The following is a 12111-nucleotide window of genomic DNA, read 5'->3' as shown; positions in this document are numbered from 1 at the left end:
ATGCCTCCCACCTCCAGTCCCTGGTAACTATTACTGTATTTTCTGTTTCTATAAATTCTATTATTTTAGATTCCACATACAAGTGAGATCATGCAGTATGTCTTTCTTTCTGTGCCTGACTCATTTATTTATAATAATGTCCTCCAGCTTCATCCAAATTGTCACAAATGACAGAATTTCCTTTTTAAATGTCAAATAGTATTCCATTATGTGTATATACATATATCATTTATTCTTCGTTTGATGATAGATTTTTCCGTATTTTGGCTATTGTGAATAATGCTACAATAAACATAGAAGAACAGATATTTCTTCAATATTCTGATTTCAAATACCAGAAGTGGGATAGCTAGATTATATGGTAATTCTATTTTTGAGAAACCTCCATATAGCTTTCCATAATGACTGTACCAATTTACATTCCCACCAGCAATGTACAAATGTTCCCTTTTCTCTGCCTTCCTGCCATCACTTATCTTTCATCCTCTTGATAACAGTCATTCAGACAAGGGCAAGTTGACAATTTTGTTGTGATTTTAATTTACATTTCCCTGATTATTAGTAATGTTGAGTATTTTGTTACATACCTGTTAGCTATTTGCATGACTTCTTTTGAAAAATATCTATTCAGGTTCTTTGCACTTTTTAAAATTATGTTCTTTGTTTTATTGAATTGTAGGAGTTTCTCATATATTTTTTATATTAACCCCTTATGAGATCTATGGTTTGCAAATATTTTCTCCCAATCTATAGGTTGTTTCTTCACTCTGTTGATTGTGTCCTTTGCTTTGTGGAAGCTTTTTAGTCTGATGTAATTGCTTTTTCCATTTTTGCTTTTGTTGCCTGAGCTTTAACGTCACATCTAATTACTCAGACTAACTTTGTGTAGCTTTTGCCCTATGTCTTCTTCTAGTATTTTAACAGTTTTAAACTTTAACTTTTAAATTATTAATCAATTTTTGTATATGGTGTGAAACAAAAATTCAGTTCTATTCTTCTGCATGTAGATATCCAGTTTTCCCTACATTTGTTTTATTGAAGAGACTGCCATTCTCTTATTGTGTGTTCTTGATACCTTTGTTGCAAATCAATTAACTGTAAATGTATGGGTTCATTTCTGAGCTCTCTAGTTTGTACCATTGGTCAATGTATCTATTTTCAGCCAGTGGCATGTTGTTTTTATTACTATAGCTTTGTATTATTTTTTGAAGTCAGGTAGTGTGATACCTCCAACTTTGTCCTTTCTGCTCAATATTGCTTAAGATATTCAGATTTTTGTGGTTTCATATAAATTTTGCATTTTTTATATTTTTAAGAATTCCATTATAATTTTGATAGGGATTACAGTAACTGTATATTACTTTGAATAGTATGGACATTTCCACAATATTAATTCGTCCAATCCATGAATAGAAAATATCTTTGTACTTATTTATATCTTATTCCATTTATTTTGTCACTGTTTTATAGTTTTTAATTGTACAAATATTTTACTTCTTTGGTTAAATTCATCCTCTCACTTTATGTCATGTATGTCACAAATTACATGTTTATATATTATGTATTCATTAACAGCTTTATAATTGTTTTGTGCATTTTAAAATATTGTAGAATATAAGTGTAGTTACAAATAAAACTGAAATACTATATTTTATATTTTTATGTACTTATCTTTATTGAAGAATTTTATATGTATGTATGACTTAAGTTGCTATCTAGCACTCTTTCATTTCAACTTGAAGAAATCCCTTTAGCATTTCACGTAAGACAGGTTTAATGGTAATGAAGTCCCTCAGCTTTTTTTGTTTGTCTGGAAATGTCTTAATTCCTTTCACATTTCTGAAGGACAGAATTGCCAAATATGTAATTCTTAGTTGAAAAGCTTTTTTTTTCTACAATTTAAATATACCACACAACTGCTTCTTGTCTGCAAGATCTCTGCTGAGAAACTCATTGATAGTCTTACTGAGCATCCTTGTTCATAAGAATAAGAAAGTTCGTTTGCTGCTTTTAAGATTTTTCTCTTAAGTCTTTGGCTTCTGACAGTTCGATGATGTGTCTTGGTGTGTCTAATTGAGTTTAAACTACTGTGAATCTGTTGAATTTCTTGGATTTGTATATCCACATATTTTCTCAAATTTGGGAAATTTTCAGGCATTATTTGCTCAGATAATTCCTCTGCTCATTTCTCTCTTCTCCTGTTTGGCCTGTCATCCACCAATGGTTCACTTGATAGTGTCCGGTAAGTTTCGTAGCCTCTGTTTACTTTTCTTTATTATTTATTTTTCTTTATTCTATTTACATGTGATGATTTTAAGTGATCTGCCTTTAAATTCATTGATTCTTTCTTCTTCTGTTTGAGTATTCTGTTGAACCCCTCTGGTTAATTTTTCATTTCATTTATATTTTTCAACTACAGAATTTTTGTCCAGTTGTTTTAAATAAATTGTCTGTTGAGATTCTAATTTTGTTCATATATTACTTTCCTGATTATGTTTTATTCTTTGCCCAAGTCTTCCTTTAGCTCTTTGAACATATTCAAGACAGTTGTCTTGTCAAATATTTGTCCAGTAAGTCAGATGTATGTTTTTGTTTCTTTGTTTTTTTCAGGAACAAAGCCTAAAATTCTAAAACCATTGTAATAGACTGAATTGTGTCTACTCCCCACAAAAAAATTTAAATGTTAAAAACTCTAAACTTCAATGTGACTGTATTTATAATAATGCCTCTAAGGAGGTAATAAAGGTTAAATTAGGCCATAATGATGAGTCCCTAATCTAATATGACTGGTACTTTTGTAAGAAAAAGAAGACAAACCAGAGATTCCTCTTTCTTTGTGCATACACACAAAGGAAAGGCCATGAGAGGACACAGTGAAAAAACAAATATCTACAAGCCAGAAAGAGGCCTCACCAGAAACCAATCCTGACACCACCTTGATTTATTTTAAGCCTACAAAATTGTGAGAAAACCAATTTTTGTTATTTATGCCACCCTATCTGTGGTATTTTGTTATGGCAGAGGGTTTCTGGAGATTTATTTTGTTTGTTCCAACAAAAGGTTTCTGGTGATTTATTTTGGTTATTTGAATGAATTATTCCCCTATTTCTTTATATGCTTTGTGATCTTTTCTTGAAAACTGAACATGAAAAAAAAAGAGAAACCTCTCTCATTTTTGCATGGAAGACCTTCAATAATTATCAGGCCCCTGAGCCTTGAGATTACCTCATGGTGAAGATTTAAGTTCTTCTTAGGCCTTCTCAGGCCTGTCTGAGCCTGTATGTCCTTTTAAAAAAATATATTTTCCCATGTTGCTTTTAAATGTCTTAAATTTGCAGAGTCTGACTTCAACTTCTTCTTAAGGCCCTAGATGCTTCATTGTATTCCTCTGCCTATAATCTCTTGCCCCCCAGCAATCCATGGGCCTGAACATCCCCTTTACACATCATGGTAATGTATATTTTGAATGTTATTTTAATCTTACACATTTTTGTCTATGTTTGTTCATGTAATCTACAGATATAAATTATTTTATTACATTTTGCCTTATAGTTTAATTTTTTAAAAGAAAAACTGTTGTTTTTTTACAAACTTGTAGCTTTCATATTCATGTTTAATTAGTCCTTGCTCAGAGTCATACTAGATCAAGTTAACACCTTAGTTTTACTAAACCTCTAATCTATTGGCTTATGTATTAAAAGCCATATTAAGATGGAAATGGTATGTATGGCTGCTGTATTTTCTGACACTTTACATTTAAAAAATATTTTTTGTTGCCCTCACATTTTTCTTCAAATTTCTGTTGACATTTTTCCTTTTTTTCTAGGAATTAAGTGTCATAAAGAAGAATGAGGCTAGTTGGACTTCTTCTTTATACATGGTATGTTTAACACTGTTTCACCAGCCAGAATAATTATAGGGTTTTATCCTTACATAATATGCTTAAAGATTCCCTAAAGACTTTTTTCTCCTAAAACTTCCTGAGTCTGTTAATCTGTTAATAACAGTGTGTTATTTTATTTCAGAAATGTGTTTTATCAAAAATTTGATAAGGCCATTTTAGAGCCTCAAACTCATATCATCTAAAATATTCAAAAATCTGTAATATGTAATATCCACTTAGCAACTCATAGAATACTAACAAATTGATCATATATTGAGCCATATAAAAATAATTCCTAAAAGTGGAAATTGTACTGGCTTCATTTGTGATTATAAATACTTTACATTTTTAAATTAATAAGAAATTATATTATTAAAAAACCAACAAACCATATAGCAGTTTTCAGTCTGTTACATATCTTTTGCATCAATGACAATATTTTTAACATACAATATTTTCAAAATATATAACACGTAGAAATAGAAGCCTTGAGTGGAATTATCATCAAGGCAGAAGCTAAAAGTTTATTCAACAAACTTTGTTCACAAAATGTGATAGCCTCAGTTGTTTTACATGTGAGTTTTCTCAAACTCTCAAGAAAAAGATAATTTCCCATTTATAAAATATTTAGGAAAATACTTGTTATGATTATACCTAACAAGATATATAAAATGAAGAAAGCCAATATTACTGATGAATATAAGTGCTAAAAGTCTAAATAATATTTCAGCAAATTGAATCTCACAATCTTTCATGAAATGATGTAATACATAGCCAATTTTATTTCAGAAATACAAGATCTGTGTTCCTTATTCTCAGCATTTGATTTTGCCTCTTAAATGACTTAGAATACAGAGTTCATACACTGTAGATGCTCTGAACTTCTCCCCTTTAATATTTAGGTGCCTTTCCAATAATAATTGTCCAGCTGGCCTTTCAATCCCAACTCTTTTTGTTTCCTTTAGAATTTTTCCCAACACTTTGTTTCTACCTCAGTTTCCTACAACTTCAGTAAGTCCTTTTGATTGATTCATTCCTTTTCTTCTACATCAAACTGTTACCAATTCTTCTTCCTTTCTTCACAGAATTCCTTTTCTACCTCCACTCCCTTGTCATATACTTACTCCTTAACCATCTACAATTTATAATCTGTCCCATTACCCCAAGATCTTCAACTTCTTACATGTCCAAACAAGTAGATTTTTATCATACTCTGCAATCATTGACTGATCTATAAAATTGGTGCTGTTGACCACTCTCCTTTTACTATAGTGCTTCTGTTCTTTATTGAGTTTCCTTCCACGTCTCAGAGCACTTTTCTCTTGCTTCTTTGGCCATCCCTATGAAACGTGTCTTTTCTTTTTTTTTTTTTTTGAAATGGAGTCTCTCTCTGTCACCCAGGCTGGAGTGCAGTAGTGCGCGATCTCGACTCCCTGCAGCCCCAATCTCCCCGGTTCAAGTGATTCGTTTGCCTCAGGCTCCTGAGTACCTGGGATTACAGGTACATGCCACCAAGCCCAGCTAGTTTTTGTATTTTTTATAGAGATGGGGTTTCACCGTGTTGGCCAGGCTGGCCTGAACTCCTGATCTCAGGTGATCCAGCCACTTGGCCTCCCAAAGTGCTGGGATTACAGGCATGAGCCACTGTGCCCAGATAAAATGTTTCTGACCTGGATCCTCTTGTCACCCAATACCCTCTTTCTAATGGGTTGCATCCACTCTCTTTATTTTATATAATACTATTATGCAAATCTACATTTCTATATTCTTACATAAGTCATAAAAAGCACCAAGAAGAGGGCCTAGGCGAAAGCAATTTTTAGCCATCTGCCTGCTCAATCTTTTCCTCTCTTACACATTTCTTCCCCCTTCTTTCTTTATTTCCAGTTTTCAAGTCCTTTTAACCTCAAGAACCAACATTTCTATTCTCTTCCAGACATATACTGATAGTACTTCTGTCCCCAAACTCAAGACCTGCAATACATAAAAGTGCATCTCACTGTTCCATTTATTTTCTAAATCCTCCCAATTACCCAATATAACTTCATACCACTTTCAAAGTTATTTTCCTAAATTATGGATAAGACCAGTATATCTCTCCCATCAAACATCTTCAATAGTCACATTGCTTACAGAATTAAGTTTGAGTTCTCTAACAGAGTATTTAAGATCTTCCAGACTCTGACATTATTCTTCCATTAGTATAGAATACAAAAAATTCCATTTGTATAGAATACAAAAAATTTCCATTATTTTGTATTCTATATGGAAGTCACACAAACCACTTATCATTTTGCTATTTCCTAAACCTACTTCATACTTCCAAGAATTCATATGTGAAACTGCTTATTTTGTATTATGCTGTTTCACTTGTTCCATACTCTGCCTTGTATCATAGTTTGCACATGTCAATTTTCCAAAACTTTTCTGCAAACTCTTAAGGCAAGTTCCATGCTTTAGCTACATGTGTATTCATGAAAGTTATGAACATTTACATAGTAGAAGCCCAATAAACATTTGTGGCTAGAAGGATGGATGGTTCAATGGGTAGATGCATGAATGAATTAGGATAGATAACATTTTCCCTTACAGGTGATTTTGCAAATAACTGAAATGAACATTCATCTAATTGAATTTTATGTAATACATTGTAATCTTTATTGAGCTCATGTGTTACATCAGAAAATACAGTAAGACACCCAAAGTGACAAAAGTAATACATGATCTCAGGAGAAAAATTATGACCTGTTTAATCTCAAATTAGTTTATGATACCTGAAATCCTCAAATAAGCTTTACCAGAGGCTGAGTAAATATAAAGAAATATTTAGCAAATAGGAAAGTTTTCTTAGTAAACTGGGTAAATTCTTAGCAGAGAAGCTGAGTAATTATTTAACAATGTTGCTCCAACTACACTAGAAACTACTAAGGCCATATTGGACGCTCTAAGTAAAGAAAACTCTATGTTTACTCATTAGCTTCCCCTTGGAATGTTCAAATCACATCCCAGTTGATCCACTGATTTTCACCTGTATAATATTACACAGCTGGGCAAGACTTCCTCCAGAAAATTAATCAAAAAAAAAAAAACTACAAAATAATCTTTTACATTTTAATAAATTATTATCTAGCCAATCTGAAAATGAACAAGGAAGATTTAGTGATTTTGACAGACTCCACAGGTCATATCTAGATTTGGGTAAAATATAACTAAAAAAATGAGTGTATAGAAAGTATAAGATCTTGACTAATATCATATATTTACACTGAAATTATATTAATACTTGTTTTTCTCAGAATCTCATGAGTTGGTAAAACATTGTTGAATAGTTACTCAGCTTCTCTGCTAAAAATTTACCCCAATTCATTAAGAAAACTTTCCTAGTTGGTAAAAACATGGGTTTATAATGGAGAATTTTTGTTTCTTTCTTGCAAAAAAAGGTACTCTTTATTTTCAACTTTTACACATGCATAGTAACTCTACATGTTTATGTGGTACATGAGATATTTCAGTATAGGTATACAATGCATAATAATCACATTATCATTTCTTTTTACTGCAAATATTCCAATTACACTCTTCTATTTTAAAATGTACAATGAATTTTTTTTTCCTGTAATCACCCTGTTGTGCTATCAAATACTAGACCATATTCATTCTATCTAACTAAATTCTTATACCCATTAACTACCCCCACTTCCTTCCACCCCCATTACCCTTCCCAACCTTTGGTAACCCTCCTTCTACTCTCTATCTCCATGAGATCAATTGTTTTCATTTTTAGCTCTAACAAATGAGTGGGAACATGCAAAGTTTGTCTTTCTGTGCCTGACTTACTTCACTTCACATCATGATCTCCAGTTCCATTCATGTTTTTGCAAATGAAAGAATCTCATTCTTTTTTTCTGGCTGAATAGTACTCCATTGTGCATGTGTGTGTGCATGTGTGTGTGCACGCACACACACACACAAGCACACACACACATATATATATATACCACATTTTCTTTATCCATCTGTCTTTTGATGAACACTGTATTAGTCTGTTCTGTCATTGCTATAAAGAAATACCTGAGACTGGGTAATTTATAAAGAAAAGAGGTTTAATTGGCTCACAGTTCCACAGGCTGTATAGAAAGCATGACAGCTTCTTCTGGGGAGGCCTCAGGAAACTTGCAAGCATGGCAGAAGGCAAAAGAGAAGCAGGCATATCTTACATAGCCAGAAAAGGAAGAAGTGAGAGAAGGAGAATGTGCTACTCACTTTTAAACAACCAGATCTCACCATAATTCACTCACTCACTATCACAAGTACAACACCGAAGGGATAGTGCTAAATCATTCATGAAAACTGCCCTCATGATTCAATCACCTCCCATCAGGCTCCACCTCCAATACTGGGAATTACAATTCAATGCGAGATTTGAGTGGGGACACAGATCCCAACCATACTGGAAACGTAGGTTTCTTCTAAATCTTGGTTATTGCAAATAGTGCTGCAATAAACAAGGGAGTGCAGATATCTCTTTGATATACTGATTGCTTTTTCTTTGGGTATATACCCAGCAGTGGGGCTGCTGGATCATATGGTAGGTCTATTTTAGTTTTTGTGGAACCTCCATACTGTTCCATAGTGGTTGTACTAATTTACATTCCCACAAATCATTTATGAGGATTCTCTTTTCTCAACATCCTTGGCAGCACTTGCTACTACCTGTCCTTTGGATAAAAGCCATTTTAACTGGGATGAGACAATATCTTGTTGTAGTTTTGATTTGCATTTATTTGATGATCAATGATGTTGAGTACCTTTTTATACACTGTTTGCCATTTACATGTCTTCTTTTGAGAAATGTCTGTTTAGATCTTTTGCCCATTTTCAATAAGATCATTAGATCTTTTCCTATTGAGTTGTTTGAGCTCCTTATATATTGTGGTTATTAGTGCCTTGGCAGATGGGTAGTTTGCAAATATTTTCACTCATTGTGTGAATTGTCTCTTGACTTGTATTTTTTGCAGTGCAAAAGCTTTTTAACTAGAAGTGATCCCATGTCTCAATTTTTAATTTGGTTGCTCATGCTTTTGGGGTATTACTGAAGAAAACTTTGCCTAGCCAATGAATGTCCTGGAGCATTTCTCTAGTGTTTTCTTGTAGCCATTTCATAGTTTGAGGTCTTATTTTTAAGTCTTTAATCCATTTTTATTTTACTTTTGTATATTTTGAGAGATATGGATCTAGTTTCCTTCTTATGCACATGGATATCCAGTTTTCCCAGTATCACTTATCGAAGAGACTGACCTTTCCCCCAATATATGTTCTTGGCACCTTTGTAAAAAATGAGTTCACTAAACATGTGTAAATTTCTTTCTGTGTTCTCTCTTCTGTTTCTCTTGCTATTTTTAGGAGCTTTTCTTTATCCTTGACCTTCGGAAGCTTGATGATTAAATGTCTTGATATAGTCTTATTTGGGTTAAATTTACTTGGTGTTCCATAACCTTATTGTACTTGAATATTGATATCTTTCTCTAGGTTTGGAAAGTTCTCTGTTGTTAGACTTTTGAATAAACTTTCAACTTCTATCTTTTTCTGTACTTCCTCTTTAAGGCCAATAACTCTTAGATTTGCTTGTTTGAGGCTATTTTCTAGATCATACACATGTGCTTCATTGTTTCTTATTCTTTTTTCCTTTTGTCTCCTCTGATTAAGTATTTTCAAATAGCCTGTCTTCAAGCTCACTAACATTTTTTCTGCTTGATGTGTTCTGCTGTTGAGAAACTGATAAATTCTTCAGTACATCAATTGAATTTTTCAGCTTCAGAATTTCTACTTTTTAAAATTATTTTAATTTCTTTGTAAAATTTATCTGATAGGATTCTGAATTCCTTCTCTGTAAGTGTTATTTTGAATTTCATTGAGCTACCTCAAAGTAGCTATTTTGAATTTTTGGTCTGAAATGTCATATCCTTGTCACTATGGGATTGGTACTCATGCCCTATTGAGTTCATTTTGTGAGGTCCTGTTTTCCTGGATGATCTGACTGCTTGTGGATGTTTGCCAATGTCTGGCCACTGAAGACTTTTTTATTTATTGTAGTTTCCACAGTGTGGGTTGTTTGTCCCCCTCCTTCTTGGAAAGGCTTTTCAAGTATTCAAAGGTTGTTGAGTGTTATGATCTAAGTCTTTGGTCACAAAGCCATAACTGTATTCAGGGTACCAGAAAGCCTAGCAATGCTGTGACTCTTGAAGACTCACAGACTATCACCTTGGCGTTCTGGGGTAAGACCTGACAGTATTCCCTGGATTACCAGGCATAGACTCTTGTTCTTTTCCCTTAGTTTCCCCCTCAGTATGGAGTCTTTCTCTCCATATTGAGCTGTCTAGAGCTGGGAGAGGAGTGATACAAATATTTCTGTGACCACCACCACTGGGACTGTGCTCGGCCAGACCTGAAGCCAGCAATGCACTAGATCTCACCCAAGGCTTGTGGTGACTACCGTCTGACTACTGCCAATGTTCACTCAAGGCCCAAGGGCTCTTTTGTAGCAAGTGATAAACCCAGTCATCCAGAAATACTTATGTATTTCCCCTTAGGGTGGAGACCCCCAGCCCCCACCCTTTATCCCATGGCAGGTGCAGAATGCCATCCAGGAGTCAGAGCCCGGAGTAAGGAAACTTAGGAATTTACTTGATGCTCTATTCTACTGTGGCTGAGCAGGCATCAAAGCCACAAGACACAGATTTTTTCATTTTCCCTCTCCTTTCCTTAAGCAGAAGGGGTCTCTCCCCATGGCCACCACTGCCCCAGGCCTGTGGCAAGTGCAGCCTGACTACCAAGGTGTACACTCAAAGCCCACAAGCTCTTTAGTCAGCTTGTGGTGAATGCTGCCGAGCCTCGGTCTCTCCCTTCAGGGCAGTATGCTCCCCTCTGGCCCACTGCAAGTCCAGAAATGCTGTCCAGGAGCCAAGGCCTAGACAAGGAGCCCAGGAGCTTGCTTGGTGTTATACCTCACTGTGACAAAGATAGTACCCAAGCTGCAAGACAAGACTCCAGCTGCTAGAACCCTCTACTCTTCATTCTACTTTTCTCAAGTAGGAGTCTCTTCCCATGGTCACAACAGCTAGAAATGTACTGGGTCACGCTTGAAGCCAGCATGGCATTGGGTCTCCTGCAAGCAAGGTCCATGGTGAGTACTGCCTGGACACCACTGATATTTATTCAAGGTCCCAGGGCTCTTTAGTCAGCAGGTGGTGAATCCTGCCAGGAATGGGTCCTTCCCTTCAAGGCAGCAGGTTCCCTTTTGGCCTAGGGTGTGCCTTGAAATGTATTCCAGCAACTAGGGCCTGAAATGGGGGCCTCAGGACTCTGCCTGGTGCCCTATTCTACTGTAGCTGAGCTGGTATCCAAGTTGCAAGACAAAGTCCTTTTGACTCTTTACTCTCCTCTTCTCAAGAGGAAGGAAGGGGTCTCCTCAGGACCTGGGAGCTGGGCTGCCTGGGGTTGGGAGAGGGATGATGCAAGCACTCCCTTGGCCACTCTGGCTGGTATCTCACTAGGTCATGTGCACCCCAAGTCCACTGGCTGTAAATTCAACACAGCAAGGACTAGCCCATGTGTTGTGGTCCTTGTGATCCAGACTGTCTTTCAAGTTTATTTAGTAGCCCAGAATACTTTAGCCCACCATGCTGGGGCAAGCCAGAACTCAGATTCTAATGACTGGGATAGATTATTTCCCTCCGGTTAGGACGAGTCTTAACATTCCTTCCATGGGTGCCAGCTGAATTCTGCCACATGTTGCTTTCTGCTGACAGGACAGCACTAAGTTCCAATGCAAAGTCCCACAATCACTGTGTTCTCCATCCCCCAAGCACACAGATTCTTTCTCCCCACCACGTGGTGCTGCCAGGGGATGGGAAGAGGGGCCGTGTAGGCCAGGGTATGGGAGGAGAGGTTGTGGAGGCCATTCAGTTGTCCTTCCTGCCCTCGTCAGTACCCCTTTCTTTAATATGATGTTTAAAACCAGGTGCTGTGATTGCTCACCTGATTTTTGGTTCTTACAAATGTGCTTTCTTGTGTGAATAGTTGTTCAATTTGGTGTTCCTGCAGGGCAGGGTGGGTGACAATCACTGGAGGAGTTCTATTTAGCAATCTCGCTCTGCCCAGTCCTTCAAACTGATACTCTTTACTTATTAGGAGCTTTACATTTATTGGCCAACATATATTTATTGAGT

Source organism: Colobus angolensis, unplaced genomic scaffold (genome assembly GCF_000951035.1).
Source record: "Colobus angolensis palliatus isolate OR3802 unplaced genomic scaffold, Cang.pa_1.0 Scaffold244, whole genome shotgun sequence".
In the NCBI taxonomy this organism is placed as follows: Eukaryota; Metazoa; Chordata; class Mammalia; order Primates; family Cercopithecidae; genus Colobus; species Colobus angolensis.
Note: the sequence above shows the minus strand (reverse complement) of the source record.